Source organism: Ambystoma mexicanum, chromosome 4p (assembly GCF_040938575.1).
Source record: "Ambystoma mexicanum isolate Mex_15411 chromosome 4p, UKY_AmexF1_1, whole genome shotgun sequence".
Taxonomy (NCBI): Eukaryota; Metazoa; Chordata; class Amphibia; order Caudata; family Ambystomatidae; genus Ambystoma; species Ambystoma mexicanum.
This window is the reverse complement of record NC_090927.1, coordinates 823,035,409-823,050,701: the sequence shown is the minus strand read 5'-3', so window position 1 is coordinate 823,050,701 and position 15,293 is coordinate 823,035,409.

The following is a 15,293-nucleotide window of genomic DNA, read 5'->3' as shown; positions in this document are numbered from 1 at the left end:
CAGACTCTAAGTTTGATTTTGCACAGACTAAGCATTCTGGATGAGCATCGTGAACCCACAACCGCCGACGAAGGGTCTCTGGAATGCATGGGAGCAAGTGCGGCCATGTGAGCCCACACCCAGCAGATCCATGCGTGGGCTATATTGCCTTGTATTGGGTTTGACTGTGTCACTCCCAATGTTATAAAGGGGGATGTTGCTCTCAATAGTTACTGTTTTTGTTTTTGGGGTAGTTATGAGGCTGGGATCGGGCAGGGGGAAATAGAGATAGAACCTCCCCTATACGTAGATGGCTACGATCACACTACTAACTCTTAACGTGCAAGGTTTGGGGCACCCCATCAAGAGAAGGTGGGTATTAAATCATATGAGGGACCTCCAAGGGGACATAGTGTATCTTCAAGATACCCACCTGAATGAGGGAGAATCAAAAAAGTTAGAACGAGGATGGGTGGGCGCTGCTGCTCACGCCCCATAACGGGGCAAACGAGGGGTATCCATACTGGTCCACAGACGGATCCCATTTGTGCTTCAGAACACCATATCTGACAGAGAGGGCAGATATGTACTTATGAAAGGGCAATTGCACCATCATCCTATCACACTCCTTAACATATACGCCCTCACAAATGGACACCCCAGCCTTTTTTACCCACACCTTCACGGCCTGCGCACCCTCCATGGGAAGACTAACATTCGTGGGTGGAGACCTCAATGTTGCGATCAATCCTACATTGGATCACCAGGGCGCGAGTACCGTAGGCCCGGGGAAATGCAATAAACAATCCACACTTAGCACGCTTCTGACAGACCTAGGATTAGGAGACGCTTGGAGGCACATACATGGGGCCCGCAGAGATTTTACGTTTTATTCACATAGTCACCAGAGTTACTCCAGGATAGATTATTGGCTGACCCGAACCGAGGTGCTGCATATGATAGACGACTGCTCAATACTACCCATCACTGTCTCAGATCATGCACCTGAAAGGCTCAGGGAGGTTCTCCCAGATACTCCCGAAATACTCCACACTGGCACCTGAATATGAGAGCACTGGCACACCCAGACTTTACAAAACACATTAAAGAAGACATGGCAGAGTTCTGGAACACGAACATTAACTCCTACGACACATTCACTTGCTGGGGCACGTTTAAGGCCTTTCTGAGGGGCCAATGCATATCCAGGTGGGCACACAAACTTAAACAATGGAAAGACAAAGAAAGTCAACTTATGGTGGACCTAATAGCCCTCAAGACACTACACAAACACTCACCCGACCAACAAAAGCTTGCGCTCATATGCACAATTAGGTCAAACATTACAGATATTATGACCACTAAAGTATAAAAGTAATTCTCAAGCTGGTCCCCAAAATATGAAAACGACAGACCACTGCACTTAATGGCACTCGCGCTGAGACAACAGCAGGCGGCCCAGGCGATCACCACCATTCGAGACTGGGGGGGGGGGACCCAGTAGTGTGGGACACTGACATTGATGCCCGGTTTGCGGAATACTACGCAAATTTTACAGAGCCCCGGAGACAATATTGCCACACAAGATGCAGGAATTCCTAGGCTCAATTGCTCTACCCAAGATCACCCCAGCGCAGCACAAGGCTCTCGATACACCCATTACATCGGCAGACATGGACCGTGCAATACATGCCTTAGTACCGGGTAAGGCCTCTGTGCCAGACGGAATCCCGATCGATCTCTATGAATATACGACCGTCGATATCGCCCCCAAACTCCAAGAGGACTTTGCTGAGGCAGTATGTAAAGGCTGATTACCACAATGTATGATGGTCACAAATATAGTGGTATTTCACAAGAAAGGGAGACCCCCCTGACCTATATCACTCCTAAACTCGGACATGCAAATTCTAGCAAAATGCCTAGCACAAAAGATAGAGTCGATCCTACCACATCTCGTACACAAAGATCAACCCGGCTTCATCTGCAAGAGGCCCTCAGGAGACAAGGTGCGCAGGTTATTACTTATCATAGCCGGCGACTCGGAACAAGGGGATACTATCCTTACAGTCGACACCGAGAAGGCTTTCGACAAGGTCCAATGGGACATTATGTTTCTCGCCCTCACCAAATATGGCCTCCCCATCTCTTGTCGACTTGATCCGCTTACTATATACAGATACAACAGCTATGGTGACCACTAATGGCATAACATTGGCTCCCTTTGATCTCCACTCGGGCACACGCCAGGGCTGCCCATTATCACCCCTCCTCTACAATCTGTCTATAGAACCGGTGAATGTTAAATTGCAAACCGACCCCTGTGGGCAGATCTCTGGTGATGGGGGGATGAGCACCGGGTCTCCCTCTATGCTGACGATCTACTGTTATATATCGGCAAGACCCCCGCCTCTCTCCCACAAGTACAATTTCTCCTACAGGAATACGGACCGATGGCTGAGTACCAAGTAAACTGGACTAAATCAGATATACTCCTGCTGAGATCAGACATTCCAGGGGATCCAGGACTAGTGGCTCCCTTTCGGCTGCAATTACAATACATCACATACCTCAGGGTTAAAATCAGTGCAAATATGGAGAACCTCCGGGATCTCAATTACCCCCATATGGTGGAACATATTCGTGCTGACCTGTTAAAATGGGAAATCCTGCCCTTATCTCGAACGGGAAGAATAAATGTTATAAAAATGAACTCAATGCCCAAACTGATATACCTGGCCATGATGATATTGTGCAGCTCCAACCCCAGGATGTATAAAGATTTAGAAGCCACCATTTCGAGATTCGTTTGGTAAGGCAAAAAAGCATGAATATGTTCACCCATCCTTACCGCTTCTAAAACCAACGGGGGGCTCGCCCTCCCATCATGGAAGAGCTACTATCAGGCCACACAGATCTGCTGGGTTAAACAGTGGATGAACACAGGAGAAGACACCAGCTGGAGGGGCATAGAGCTAGCCCTGATGGCCCCAAGACGCCCGTCGAAATCCTTCCCACTCCCCCAACTAAGCTGCCACACCAGATAAGGTTGCATCCTATTCTGGGCCTGACATTAACGCAATGGCACAAACTACGCACACAGCAGGGAATAGATACTGGGGTAGTGCCCACATGGATGAGTGTGGGGACACTCCTATCGATTAGCCATACTACAAGACTTCACCCCTGGCAGGATGCACTATGGTCACAGGTTAGGGTACTAGATCTCTGTGGAGGCCCCAAGCTGCTATCATTCCAGGACGTCCCCCGCTACTAGATCTGTAGGTGGGGCAGTGACTCCAATACAGGTCCATTTGTGCTGTGATCTGACGATACACCACTGAATCCTCCCAACAAACTTCCCCAGCCCCCTTTGAACGTGAACTGGAACAGCAAAGGGAAACCCACCCTCGCCTTCGCACCTTCTATTCCATGAGCATCCCAAATAATGTAGAGAGGAACTCCGCCCTGGCGACTTCCTGGTCACTAGACCTTAATATCCCGGTCGAGATGGGTGATAAATGCATATACTTCCCAGCCATACTGGAAACCTCAGTAAATATCAAAAACAGAGAAATCCAGTTTAAGATAATCCAGCGACTGTACTACACACCGGCTAGAATGCATAGAATGGGACGGACATCTTCTCCTCTCCTCTGCGCAGGACGTGGCACTATGGGTCACGTACTATAGTCATGCCCGAAACTAAAGCACTACTGGCAAATGGTCCACAGCAGGTGTCCACACACGTTCCAGAAGCAGACATACTTTGGCACCCGACGATATGTTGTTTGGGGCCAACTACAAAGACTGGCTCACACACTCGCTGGTTTGCAGAGCCATAAGTATCATTTTATTCGCTGCCCGCAAACTTCTAGTACAACATTGGAAGTCAACAACCCCACCCACCAAATCACAATGGACTGATTCGCTTGCCAAGATCTGCTCACTTGAGAGGAATGCATTTAAACGGATAACCCGACTAACACAGTGCGGACAGGCAAGCTCTGGGAATTGCTAGACTCATTCATATAGAGCCATACAAAGAAACTATCCAAACATCTCATCTCACAGGAGGATATGACACTGCCAATCAGGCCCCACTGACGAGCAGCCTCATGTCCGCCCACAAACACCACGGTGACCCCACGCAAGAGAACTCATATGAAGTAACCATAAAGCCATAAAGACACAGAGGCACATTCTTTTCATACATTCAGGGTCTCCACCCGACCAGGCTCAAATAGGTAGGATTAGGGGGGGAGGTGGGAGTGATAGGCCATGTTGGCCTAGGGAACGGAGAATGGTTGAGTATACATTGAGTAAAGTGTTTGTAAATACAATAGCCGTGGCATGGATAACACAGGTAAGGCCATAAGTCTATCTGCATTTGTAATAGGTGGGGAGACCCTGCGGCTCTTATGATTTTGGTGTTTGAAATGCTTGTATTACATTGCATAAGATGTATACCATTATTGTGAAAAATCCAATAAACAGAAGTCAAAATAAATAAATAAATAAAATGAAAATAAATCAGTTCTCGCAGGTTTTTTCTCCTCTTTGTGGATGACTTTCTATGAGTCGCTTTTGTCTCTCCCTCTTATCTTTTCATTTACCTTCTGTACTTTACAAGCACAGGTTTCCTTAGTTGTGATATGTTTTCCTGATAGTTAAGGTTCCCTCTCTTTTGGGGTGTTTTGTTTGTCTTATCTTGATTCTCAAGGATCTCCCTTTCCTTCCATTCATAGGCTTTGCCTTCTGCTTTACAGTATTTGTTCCTTAGCATATATAGTATTCTCCCCTCTTCCCAGGGTATAGGTATCTTAGTCTTTCTGACCCCTTTTCCAACATGTATTGTTATTTTCTCTTTCTCGTTATTAAAGTTCCACTTCTTTGGCTTACTTATTCATCAATTCTACTGAGACAAGTTTCGGCGGTTCCATAAGGATCCCCTTTCGGCCTCCCGGGTCTGCCATTCTTCCTGATACCTTGCCTATTTTTGCTCTGGGTCTGCTCAGTTACCCCCTTTCTTCTCGACTCTGTCTTCACCGGTGTCCCACTCTCCATTATCCCTCTCCTTGCGAGCTGGTAACACTGCGGGTATCCGGGCGGTTTGCTGCTTTTTCAGTTTAGTGGTTTCGGTTTTGTTCTGGGGTGCCCTACTGTGATGAATCCTGTGAAGTCTTCACTGACACCCGGCCTAAGATCTCCTCCCATGTGGCCATGAGAAGGCAGCGGCTACATGATCCTGACCCTGGTTGTGGTGGTATGAGTGAGGATCACATGGGAGGAGATGGCTAATGGGGAGATGTGGTGACCCCATCAGGAGAGATGCAGTATTCTTCCCTTCCAAATTAAGAAGGCCTTATAATTCCTAAATTCCTGATGGCTTGTTGTCACTTTAAAAATCACTTCCATTGTGAACCCCCAAAAGCCCTTCTTATAAAACAATCCAAACAGAATACCATGTATACTTCCTGTACACTTAATACTCACTTAACATCTTCTGTCTCTGATGGTTTTGATTTGAACAAAGACCCAAAACAATGTAACTTTAAAAGATCCAAAATTCCTATGGACTCCAATTCCCATAAAACCTAAGTACTGAGACAAGGAAGTGAAAGAAGGAGTCAATGTGGATGGAAAGAAACACCAAGCCAAACATGTGGACTAGTTGTTGTAATGAGAATCAGCTGGTCGGGACATTTAAATATCGTGAACACCTGCAATGGGAGAGTGAAAATGAAGGAGAGAGATGCAGAGCGAGTGAAGCGGGAAGCAGAACTGGAGGCAGAAACAGACCCCTGGAAACAGAATGGACTGAGTAGGCCATAACTTAACCAGAGAGGCGTGAGACATGGAGAGGCACAGCGGATGCCTTGAAGGGACTGCTGGGCGACGGGCAGCAACAGCAGGGCTGTTGGGGACACGGTCTTGGTGAGCAGCAACAGTGCTACCGGCAGAGGAATGAGCCGGAGAGAGAACTGAACGAGGATCTGCAAAGAAGACGAAGCGTTCAAAAAGTAAAAAGGTTGCCACATCAACGTGCTGCCATTTGGAAATGCCATCAAACACCAGTGAGTTTGCCCATAGGTGTAAGGGGTTCCGGGGCATGCCGAAAAGGCATATGGACCATTAAACACGTATATAACGATCAAGTAATTTAGAAAGCCAACATTTACAAAGGTCCTCATATGGGAGAAGTCCATGTGGGGAAAGTTGGAGTAAAAGTTATAGACAGCAAATGAAAGGCATATGTGAGACATCAATTGGGGAAAATTGAAACAAGAATTGCCACAAGCAAATGAATACCTGTTAAGAAGTTGACAGACAGAACTTGCACAAGCATCCATACATGCAATGTCAATGTGGGGAAAATCAGAACAAGTAGCACCTAAACTCAAAAACAGTATAAGCAGTGAAGGAGTACAACTGTGTTATACTGAAAGAGAACATTGTAGAAAGATCAGGTGAAAGACACACATCAGGCAGTGAGCCTTTCGGAGAAAGATACCTGGTAGGGCAGTATACCAGGGGATCTACAACAGTTTTCTAGGAAGGGAAACTCTGATTAGGCTAGGGACAGAAATGCCTTTTTCCAACCCCTTTGTCTTCAATAAAGACGTTGGTTGTTAAAAATATTGCAACTTTGTGTCCGTCACTCATTTCTGACCCCTTTCATTACCCACCACGAAGACGTTGTGGTCACACCACCACCGTCAGTTCCTCGATTTCTGCCTCTCGGTGGACCCAGCACGTCCAGTCCTTTGCAGACTCCATGGCTCTCTGGGACTCCTCCCCTCTCGGGTGTTGCGTGGAAAGGGGGCCTCTCCTGCATATGTGTGCATCTCGCTGCCTCAACTCATGTCGGCGTCTCCTCCTCGTCCATTCGCCTCGTCCCAGTTCAATGGGGATTCCTGTTTAAAGGGACAGATCCTCTTTCTCAGTGGCAATAGTATATTTTACTTTTCTCTTCACCCAAACCTGCATGGTATACTGTTTTGTACACTTAATAATCCCATGTATGCCAGCAGGTGATGTGACTAAGGGGGTTCCTCACAGGAGCGGGAGACCTTGTCCCCAAAGGTGGCATCTCTCCCAGTGACGTCCCACCTGCCTCCAGCCCTAGGGAGAGTGCTGCAGAGCGGGTTCACCTACCTATCCTCACAGGGGGAGAAGACAAATTCCCTCGATTCCCCACAGTACAACAGTGGTTTTTGTGTGCCTTCTCTTTGCCTGAGTTCCTTTTAAGTCTCCATTTGTGTGTTTGTGGTTCCTCCCATTTCCACCACTGTGCTCTCTCCCTGTGGAGGGAGTGCTTTTCCTTCCTTTATGGTGTCTCTCTGATTGACTTCTAGCAGATTACCTGGGTTTACCTCAGGCTTAGATGCAGGACTTCTCTTCGCCTATCCCCTTGGACCTTGGGTTTGGTTTGCTTTCCCACTACTGAGTATGGCTATTTTATATGAATCATCCTTAGAAATTATACTTCTGTCTAGATATCCTTGCCCCAGGATATCTCTGTGAACTGTTCAAACCTTTAGCCTCGCAACTGTTTGGAGAACGTGTTCATCCTAGGTTATCAAGAGGGTGATTGATAGATGTGGGGGGTCACTCTATTGAGGCTAAGCTGGAAGCATACAAGAAATGCATAATCCTGGGCATACTATACGCCCTGGAGGTTCTTCCAGAGAGGGCGGTTGTCTGGTTGCGAAAGCTAGAGGCATAAATGTTGCGCTCGCTGCTGGGTCTACTGGGAGCTAAACCAGTCAAAGTCATACGTTAAGAACTAGGGTGACAATCGCTTATGTCACTCTGGAAAATAGCAAAGTGCAAGTTTTTGTTATTGTCAACACAGAAAACATTGGTAAAGGATCTTTACTGGATTTTACAGTGGTCCTTGCTAACTTGAAATCAACTAACAAAATGCATAAGGAATTGGTGGCTACTGTAACAGTTCATCTAGAGATTATTAATTTGCCCTTTCCTGCAGTACATGACCAGGCACTGTTCCTTCAGCAAACAAACAAACAAAAAAGCAAACAATTGAATCGGACCAAGCGCAGTCTCAATATTGGCTAAAAAGAGACGGTATACGTTAGGTACCCATCAGGGCGTGTTCTCCGAAACTCTGCGAAGTTACATGACTAAGTTGTATTGCCTTAATACAATTCACAATGTAGTTACGCATGGACATCCTCCCAGCTTTAGAATATGTGGGAGCCTGGAAGGGCATTCCAACAGATTAACGTACATGCAGGCTTTGTAAAATGAACATCGAAACTACCAGGAACATACTGACGGACTGCCCCCCCTAACTCAGAAATATGAGAAAGGCTATGTCAATTTCCCCACTTATTGGTCTGATCAGTTTTGGGCGTCTATGTCTGGGGCTGAATCGCTAGTAATGACTGCGGCGGCCCATCAAATTTGGATCAGAGCAAAGAAAAATCACAATTTCCTTCCTACTTGACCTGGATTCCTGTTAATTCCTGTTTTAAAAAGTACATTATCTTTTAAATATAATGTAATCAATTCTTTCTACGCTGTTTAAGACTGAAATATTGTCAATTTTATTTCTCTTAACCTTGATCAAATTGATGCATGTTTTCTATGTTTGTGCTTTCTTTTTTAACTTTGATGAAATTGACGATTCTTTTTATCTTGCGCTCTTGCTCTGTTAAGCATTGAGGTATCATGAACAAAGTTTTTCTGGAAGTGTATGTGTTAAGTTCTTTTTTATTGTATATAGTGTAAAAGACTTGTTTCACTCGCCATAATGCACTTATAAAAAAAAAAAATCCATCCTAGTGCTTTCGGGATTTATACATCCACTTGCCTTCAATTCCCTTCAAACTAGCATTATCTCCTTCTCGATGATATGGCTATCTAATTTGCCAAAAGACTACCTGCTAGGTCACATCTTGGTGCTTTAGAGGTAGCAAGGTTAATGTATGAGATGGGTTTCACCAGATAAGCCAGCAAGAGTGACTTATGCAGGCCATCAGGGCAGTTCGAGGATAATCTTTGGGCCTCATTACGACCCAGGCGCTAATGGGTTAACGGCGCCGTAAAAGGCTGCGGCGCCGTTAACCTATTAGTGCCTAATTACGAGGTCCCTTTGCGGGACCCGACCTTAACGGCTGATTTTACCAGTAGTAGGGTGCAGCAAAGGGACCTTGGTGCTAAGTACGGTGCCGCAATTTGCGGCACCGTACTTAGCGCCTTCCCCATTCCCATTCACCATGGCGGACCCCGGCATGGACCATGGTGCTAATAGCACCATGGTTTAGCGCCGGGGTCGTAATGAGGCCCTATGTCCTAATCAGTATTGTTGACTGGGACATGATAACAAGTATGGAGGTGATCGCTCGAAGTTATACTGACCATTACCCATTAAGCTGTGCTGTAAGTTTTGAGCTAGGGTGGGGTAGCAAATCAGGTGGTCTAAGGAGTGGGAGTGTGCTTACTGTATCGGGACGATTCAAAAAGGCAGTAAAATGGTTGTCACTAGATTTGGGAGTGATCAAGCCATGTATTTATGCAAGTATTGACCCTCATATTGAGGGCATTTGTATGGCAGATAGTACCTCCTCTAGTATTGAAGACCTGTTTACAGATATGATGATGATCCTGTTTAATTTCTTTGTTAAGCCACTCGGAAAATAAGAAAACATAATTTGGGTAACACGGGCTGGTTCGATGATGAATGTCAGCAGGACAAAAATGACCTCTTATCGTACCTTAATAACCTAGATGTGATTGACAAAGGCCATTTAAGGACCCTCCGGGATAAATATAAACCAATGGTGGCATCCAAAAAGCTACAGTACGGGGTGTGGCTTTAGGCGCCGGCAATGCGGTTACCTCCTTGAGAGCCTCCGTGGGACGCCCAAGTTCCCTTCAAAATTATCCGGTGATTGAGGAGGCGCTGTTGAGCAGCCTAAAGATGGCTGCCTAGCCTTTCAGCTCCGTGTTACACCGACGAAAATCTCCTCGAAATGGCGGTTTCCCAGAGCTCCTGGCCTTAAGAAGCTGACCACACACTAAAGAAGGTGTGGGGCAGCCACAGGCTGAATTCCGGGCGGATTGGTCACTTTGTTGTGGAGTACGAGCCAACTACGCTGCAGGCGATGGTGAACGGCCCGCAATGGCCCCTGGAGCCATAGGCTACGGGGTGTGCCTTCCTGAGTGAGCGCTCCAGCATCTGGACTAGGGGGCGAGCTGCACTTGACACTGTGCCCCGTATCTGCGGCCACACCGGCCCGAGCGGGGCCATTGGATCCCTAGCCGCTACGCTGTCCAGGCTGGAGGCAGCCCGTGTTGGATCCCTTGAGGCGAGGGACTGAGGAGCGCTTCTGGGTCCGGCACTGCTCACGTCCACACTGCAGCCAGAATATGCCTCCGGTCCTAGATCCCTGAGCTGGTTGAGAGCGGCATACCTCGCTGCTCGCCCGATCTCCCCTGGCGCTGTTACCAACGCTGGGGGCTGCGGGTGTGGGCGGCACCCCCTGGCTATCCCGACACTGCTGGCAAGCGTCTTCCTGAATCATCCTGAAGAGGGGTGATCCTGGCGCCGGGACTACAAAGAGCCATCATCACCCCATTGTGAGGTGTCCTCAGACGCCTGTGCGCCCACACCACATCACTGCACCAATACCATCGGCCTGGTTGCGCGGCCCTACCATCGGGAGCCCGCTGGTCTGTGGAGAGACCTGGACACCGGACCCATCACAAACCCTGGGGGAGGGACACCACGCATGGCCTGTGGTCGGCACTTTACGCTGTTGCCGCGGATGGAGGGGGTGGAAGTGTGTTCCCTAAGGTGGCTGAGAAACCCGTGCTACCGCCCAAGTAAGACTGCAGATCAAGGCTGGATGATGGGCACAAGGGGACCTGAAGACACTGCAAGTAAGTGCATCGACTGGGGAGTGTCCCAGGTGGCCCCTGGCCTGGTTACTGGGCAAAGATCACTGTGGGACACTCATGATCTCCTCTTGTTAGCGTTGCTGCACCCCACTCCTCAGCGGCGGCATTGGCCCAGTGCACGTCACGCTTTCACTGGCCCAATTTCACCATCAGAGCCGGGACCCCGGACCTTGTGGTAGGATCACCTAGGATACCCTAAGCAATGCCATCTCATACTGTTGGCCCAGACCCAAATCATATCCGTCTTTTACTGCAGCATTGCATCATAACATTCTAGCTGGCTGAACTGAGCCAGTTGCTAGAAGGCTGTACATACATTGTGTGCTGGGGGAGACCGCACTAAGTCACTCCACCATCGCCACAGCCGTGGGTCGGCTAATATAGGCTTTCCACCTTGCCCTGCCCCTGCTGTCGGCTTCCCACAGTCTACATCCGGGCACCATTGTGGTTATACCCCTGTGTCACCTGCAGCCTGGTCGAACTCATTGGACCTAGACCCTACTCATCCACTCGTATTATCCGCTGCTATAATGCGCATATATCGGACTGCTCACAGTTGACACCTAGGTCCACACGTCCACAGCGGGACATCCCATCAGCCCGTCAGCTTGCGGTCTGCTGCCACCAATCTTGAGGGCTCAGGTGCGTGGGGCACGTGGTCGCAGAGAGTACGACATATAGCCCGGTGCTCTATCCCACACATTTGGCTCCTGATCTACCACCTACTGGACCTTTGGCCCCTATGAAGATAACCTTGGGGAACTTTACATAACCTTCTCTTACTCTGACTATATTGTGTTTGGCTAAAGGCCCCCATAACAGGGTGCGCCTGTTGAACGGTGTTGGGGATCTCCATAGCTATTGCTACACCAGCTGTAACCCCCTGTTACACTCACCTTGTCTCTGCAGAGGCATTGGGGCACGGTCGCAGCCCTCCCAGGGATAAAATTCCTCTTGTCTGTTCCTCCCTCTGCGTCTGTGTGGTGAACTGCGGTGATGAGCAGTGTGGTTCCTGTGTGAATATAAGAGGGGTCGTATGAGTATGCAGCCTGTGGTCCCTGACCCCTTCTCCAGACCTCTTCTCCCTGGATGTGCCTTCCCTGGGGTTGCACTACTCTTGAGGCTCACCTGCTGAATGATGATGAGCTCTCCGTCTTGCTGCTTCTGGCAGGGGCGCTTGTTGAAGGGAACAGAGTTCCTTCACTGGTCCCTTGTCGTGGAAGTCGAGGCCAGCTGCGACTAGTCCACTTCTCTTGTAGGTAAGCGTTTCCCTTTTTTTCACTTGCCCACTTGTCTTCTGACTGTTGTAATTGTATTTGTAAAGTTTTTATTCTGTCCTTTGTATGTAATGTCTCTTTTCTCTGCTCTCTCCCCTTGCAGGTGGTGTAGCGGTGCCGGCAGTAGCTGCGGTAGAAGAAGTGGAGCCGGCGGTACAGAGGAGGGTGGCTGAGATGGTCCGACAGCTGGTATGTAGCCTTTAATGGTGCCTTATGGTGCGCATTGGGTTTTAAATGCGGCACAACCCTGGGTTCGGTGTTTTCAGGAGTTTTAACCTTGTCTTGTCTTCTTTTCTCGTTTTAGGACTTTGGCTTCGTGGGACTGCGGCGTCGATTCGGGATCTGCCAAGAAGATGGAGCGTTGCCGTGAGATGCGAGTCAGGGTCCAGGTAAGGATGCTGTTGTTGCAGGATCACGAGGTAAGTAGCTGGTCCAGGTGGCCATGAGCGTCACGTTGCACGGAGCTGCAAAGTAACGCAAAGCGTTTGCTTGAGGGATCAGTGGGTTTATATAGTCTTGTTCCTGGCCACGCCCAGTAGCTCTGGCCTGCCTGCTGCCACACCTGATGAGTCAGCACCTGAAGACCAGGCCTAGGGAGCTACGCCCGATGAGTCAGCACATGAGGATGTTCTCTGGATCAAAGGCGCCAGCACCGAGTCCAGCCAGGGCCCCTGTGTTTATGAGTCCCAAAGGGACATAAGTGAGTCAAGTGACCCATTGCCCCATCACTAGACGGTGTGGTTGTTGTGTTCTGGGGCCCGTGGTCATGACAGCACTCCCCCTCAAGGCCCCTCTCTCAAGGGGGGGTTCCCCCTGGCCCTGGTTTAGTGGGGTTATTGCGGTGGAACTGCTTGATTAATCGTGGAGCGTGGACATGTTCACTGTGTTCCCAGGTCCGATCTTGGGGTCCATAACCTTTCCACTCTATAAGGTAGTATAGCTTGGACCAGACCATCTTAGAGTCTAGGATCCTTTTAACTTCTTCAACTATTTCGTGATCCGGTGGAGTATCGATCCGCGTACCTGGTCTCAATGGTTTTAGGAGGGAGACATGAAACACTGGGCGATCCGCATGTGGCTGGTAATTCTAATTTCATGGCTGCAGGGTTGATCACAGCTTTGATGGAATAGGGTCCTAGGTACCTGGGACGGAAGATTTGTGGCCCCTTCAGAGAAATGTTTTTGGAAGCTAACCAAACCTTGTCCCTGACCTGATAATTTGGAGCCTCCTTTCGGTGTCGGTCTGCAAACTGTTTCTGCTTTTCTTTGGCTCTGGTCAAATGTTCTGCTGCCTGCTTAAGGACTCGAGTGATGGTTTCATGTAAGGTCATTACCGCTGGCATCTCCATTGCTTCAAGCAAATCAAAGACAGATGTTCGTGGATGTCGACCATACACTGTGTAAAATGGCGTTTGTCCTGTACTAGTGTGGATGGAATTGTTGTATGCATATTCGGCCAACCAGAGTATGTCCTTCCAGGTATCTTCGGTTTGTTGTAACATGCACCTTACGTACTGCTCTAGAGTTTGATTGGTCCGTTCGGTCTGGCCATCGGTTTGGGGATGATGACTTGTGGACAACCGAAGGTCGATTTTGGCAATTCTGCAACATTTCCTCCAGGGAGCTGAGACAAACTGAGTACCGCGGTCTGATATCAATATTGATGGGAATCCGTGTAGTCGGACAATTTATGCTAAAAAGGCAGTGGCCAGAGCAGAGGCCGTCGGGACCCCTTTTATAGGAATGAATTGGGCCATCTTAGAGGACAGATCCACGATGACCAGGATGGTGTTGTATCCGTTGCACGGGGGAAGACCAGTAATATAATCCATAGACAGCGTATGCCAAGGTGCCAGGGGTACCATCACAGGACATAGAAGGCCTGCAGAACTTTGTTTTTGAGACTTGTGCTGAGCGCAAACACCACAGGTCGTAATGAACTGGGCAATATCTTTTTGCCAAGTGGGCCACCAGTAATTTTTCTTTATCTTAGCTGGAGTTTTAGCCATTCCTGTATGTCCTTCTATTAAAGAGTCATGGTAATTTGCTATAATTTGGTTTTGCAGGTCTTTATCCGAACGTTCAGTCTCCCTTGAAAGTGCGGTAGATTGTTCACCATAGTGTATTGGTCTCCACTTGACAGCCATTCCTGCTGTTCTGATTGGTTCATCAAGTGTTGAAGGTCAATTTTTAGGTCATCCAAAGTGGCAGTTGCTGCAATCGTGTTCAGGATTCGTTCTTCAGGAATGATTGCCACAAGGTCTGGTGTGGTGAACGCCTTTTCGTCTTCGCTCATTCGTGATAGGGCGTCTGCTTTTCCATTGCATAATCAGAGTCTGTAGTTAATGACGTGATGATTGTGCTTTTGCGGTTTTCAGATATTGTAGGTTACGATGGTCCGTAATGACGGTGACTATGTGCCTGGCTCCAAGAAGGTAATGCCTCCATGCCTTGAATGATGCTTTTATTACTAACAGTTCTTTATCTGTGATCACATAGTTCAATTCGGGAGCGGAGAAATTAGGAGACCAAAAGCCACGGGATGTAATTGTCCTGTTTCGGGATCTCGCTGAGACAAAACCGCTCCCATTGCTACGTTGGAAGCATCGGTTTCGACGACATGTGGCAATTCGGGTCGGGATGACGTAACATGGGTGCTGATGTGAATGCTCGTTTTAGGGTCTGGAAGGCTTCTTCTGCTTCTGTGGTCCACTGAAATCGTTTGTTCTTTCGCAGCAGGGATGTGATGGGGTGAACAATCTGGGAGAATCCTGGGATGAACCAATGATAAAAATTGGCGAACCCGAGCACACTTTGTACAACTTACGTGGAAGTTGGTGAGGGCCTTTGGAAGATGGTATCTACTTTGTGCGTGTCCATGTGTACCCCTCGCGGTGTGAGTATAAACCCGTGGAATTCAACCTCTGTCACGTGAAAGAAGCATTTCTCCAACTTGGCGTACAGCAGATGTTGTCAAAGTTTTTCTACAAACAGCCCGGACATGTCTGACATGATCCTCCTTGGTGGTTGAGTAAATGAGGATGTTGTCAATATAGACGAGTGCGCACACGCCCAATAGTTCACAGAGCACATCGTTCATAAAAATAT